This window comes from Oncorhynchus kisutch, unplaced genomic scaffold, assembly GCF_002021735.2.
Source record: "Oncorhynchus kisutch isolate 150728-3 unplaced genomic scaffold, Okis_V2 Okis09a-Okis19a_hom, whole genome shotgun sequence".
NCBI classification, from domain to species: Eukaryota; Metazoa; Chordata; class Actinopteri; order Salmoniformes; family Salmonidae; genus Oncorhynchus; species Oncorhynchus kisutch.
In genome coordinates, this window is record NW_022261985.1 from 9,460,154 (window position 1) to 9,464,023 (window position 3,870).

The window sequence follows — 3,870 nt, forward strand, 5'->3', positions numbered from 1 at the left end:
AATTAACAGTAAACATTACACATACAGAAGTTTCAAAACAGTAAAGACATTACAAATGTCATATTATATATATATATATACAGTGTTCTAACAATGTACAAATGGCTAAAGGACACAAGATAAAATAAATAAGCATAAATATGGGTTGTATTTACAATGGTGTTTGTTCTTCACTGGTTGCCCTTTTCTCGTGGCAAAAGGTCACAAATCTTGCTGCTGTGATGGCACACTGTGGAATTTCACCCAGTAGATATGGGAGTTTTTCAAAATTGGATTTGTTTTCGAATTCTTTGTGGATCTGTGTAATCTGAGGGAAATATGTCTCTCTAATATGGTCATACATTGGGCAGGAGGTTAGGAAGTGCAGCTCAGTTTCCACCTCATTTTGTGGGCAGTGAGCACATAGCCTGTCTTCTCTTGAGAGCCATGTCTGCCTACGGCGGCCTTTCTCAATAGCAAGGCTATGCTCACTGAGTCTGTACATAGTCAAGGCTTTCCTTAATTTTGGGTCAGTCACAGTGGTCAGGTATTCTGCCGCTGTGTACTCTCTGTGTAGGGCCAAATAGCATTCTAGTTTGCTCAGTTTTTTTGTTAATTCTTTCCAATGTGTTAAGTAGTTATCTTTTTGTTTTCTCATGATTTGGTTGGGTCTAATTGTGCTGCTGTCCTGGGGCTCTGTAGTGTGTGTTTGTGTTTGTGAACAGAGCCCCAGGACCAGCTTGCTTAGGGGACTCTTCTCCAGGTTCATCTCTCTGTAGGTGATGGCTTTGTTATGGAAGGTTTGTGAATCGCTTCCTTTTAGGTGGTTGTAGAATTTAACAGCTCTTTTCTGGATTTTGATAATTAGTGGGTATCGGCCTAATTCTGCTCTGCATGCATTATTTGGTGTTCTACGTTGTACACGGAGGATATTTTTGCAGAATTCTGCGTGCAGAGTCTCAATTTGGTGTTTGTCCCATTTTGTGAAGTCTTGGTTGGTGAGCGGACCCCAGACCTCACAACCATAAAGGGCAATGGGCTCTATGACTGATTCAAGTATTTTTAGCCAAATCCTAATTGGTATGTTGAAATGTATGTTTCTTTTGATGGCATAGAATGCCCTTCTTGCCTTGTCTCTCAGATCGTTCACAGCTTTGTGGAAGTTACCTGTGGTGCTGATGTTTAGGCCAAGGTATGTATAGTTTTTTGTGTGCTCTAGGGCAACAGTGTCTAGATGGAATTTGTATTTGTGGTCCTGGTGACTGGACCTTTTTTGGAACACCATTATTTTGGTCTTACTGAGATTTACTGTCAGGGCCCAGGTCTGACAGAATCTGTGCATAAGATCTAGGTGCTGCTGTAGGCCCTCCTTGGTTGGTGACAGAAGCACCAGATCATCAGCAAACAGCAGACATTTGACTTCGGATTCTAGCAGGGGGAGGCCGGGTGCTGCAGACTTTTCTAGTGCCCTCGCCAATTCGTTGATATATATGTTGAAGAGGGTGGGGCTTAAGCTGCATCCCTGTCTAACCCCACGACCCTGTGTGAAGAAATGTGTGTGTTTTTTGCCAATTTTAACCGCACACTTGTTGTTTGTGTACATGGATTTTATAATGTCGTATGTTTTACCCCCAACACCGCTTTCCATCAGTTTGTATAGCAGACCCTCATGCCAGATTGAGTCGAAGGCTTTTTTGAAATCAACAAAGCATGAGAAGACTTTGCCTTTGTTTTGGTTTGTTTGATTGTCAATTAGGGTGTGCAGGGTGAATACGTGGTCTGTTGTACGGTAATTTGGTAAAAAGCCAATTTGACATTTGCTCAGTACATTGTTTTCATTGAGGAAATGTACGAGTCTGCTGTTAATAATAATGCAGAGGATTTTCCCGAGGTTACTGTTGACACATATTCCACGGTAGTTATTGGGGTCAAATTTGTCTCCACTTTTGTGGATTGGGGTGATCAGTCCTTGGTTCCAAATATTGGGGAAGATGCCAGAGCTAAGTATGATGTTAAAGAGTTTTAGTATAGCCAATTGGAATTTGTTGTCTGTATATTTGATCATTTCATTGAGGATACCATCAACACCACAGGCCTTTTTGGGTTGGAGGGTTTTTATTTTGTCCTGTAACTCTTTCAATGTAATTGGAGAATCCAGTGGGTTCTGGTAGTCTTTAATAGTTGATTCTAAAATCTGTGTTTGATCATGTATATGTTTTTGCTCTTTATTCTTTGTTATAGAGCCAAAAAGATTGGAGAAGTGGTTTACCCATACATCTCCATTTTGGATAGATAATTCTTCGTGTTGTTGTTTGTTTAGTGTTTTCCAATTTTCCCAGAAGTGGTTAGAGTCTATGGATTATTCAATTGCATTGAGCTGATTTCTGACATGCTGTTCCTTCTTTTTCCGTAGTGTATTTCTGTATTGTTTTAGTGATTCACCATAGTGATTGACCATCTCTCTCTCTCTCTCTCTCTGTCTCTCTCTCTCTCTTCAATTCCATTTTGCTCTCGCTCTCTCTCTCTCTCACTCTCTCGCTCTCTCAATTCAAGTATATATCAGCTTGATCCAGTTTAGAAGGCTTTTGTAGCCTTTATTGTTTCTACCCCCAGAGATTTAAATAACTTTTAATGCTTCAGTTTTAAATAATGATCATTGTAATCATAAGGTAGAGTATTGATCATTACTCTGGAACAGCTGTGTGTTGCTTTTAAACTCTACCATCTGTTCACTCGCTGGTCTGCATTCCTCCTCATGGAAATGTCCTCGTAGAAAGAGAACAAACACTGAACAGGGACAGGAAGGAATCACTCCGTCCAGAATACTCCTCCTATTCAGAAGGACTCCATATCTCAGCCTTGTCACTCCGTCCAGAATACTCCTTCTATTCAGAAGGACTCCATATCTCAGCCTTGTCACTCCGTCCAGAATACTCCTTCTATTCAGAAGGACTCCATATCTCAGCCTTGTCACTCCGTCCAGAATACTCCTTCTATTCAGAAGGACTCCATATCTCAGCCTTGTCACTCCGTCCAGAATACTCCTTCTATTCAGAAGGACTCCATATCTCAGCCTTGTCACTCCGTCCAGAATACTCCTTCTATTCAGAAGGACTCCATATCTCAGCCTTGTCACTCCGTCCAGAATACTCCTTCTATTCAGAAGGACTCCATATCTCAGCCTTGTCACTCCGTCCAGAATACTCCTTCTATTCAGAAGGACTCCATATCTCAGCCTTGTCACTCCGTCCAGAATACTCCTTCTATTCAGAAGGACTCCATATCTCAGCCTTGTCACTCCGTCCAGAATACTCCTTCTATTCAGAAGGACTCCATATCTCAGCCTTGTCACTCCGTCCAGAATACTCCTCCTATTCAGAAGACAATGATTCATCGTTTAAACGTCCGTGATACCGGATCCAACTGGACCGGACTCAACAGTACGGTCGGGAGAAACAACCACGGAGCAACAAAAAATATATACTTTTCTGGAAAGGTAACAGGAAACGAACTGGCCCCCACAGAATGCAGAACAAAATGGTGGCCGGATCGGGCCAGTCTAGGAAGAATCATTTCGGTTTGAAATCATCTTCCACATCATTCAAGGAACACACACAGACTAATGACTCAATCTCCCCAGCGCAGAGTAAACACACATCAATCAGACCCAGCATGACTGATACGTTTAGTAAACTGTAGAGGAGGGGTTTTCTCCATTATGAATGAGCAGGCATCACTACCCTAATTGGGAGCCCAGGTTTGAATAAACATCTCTCTTGGGCTGGGGCTGAAACACTAACCAAACAAGACAAATCAATGGCAATTTTCCATGTGATTGGAAGGTGTGTTGGCAGGGGGGAGGGAAAGGAGAGGAGGTGAAGGAGAGAGGGG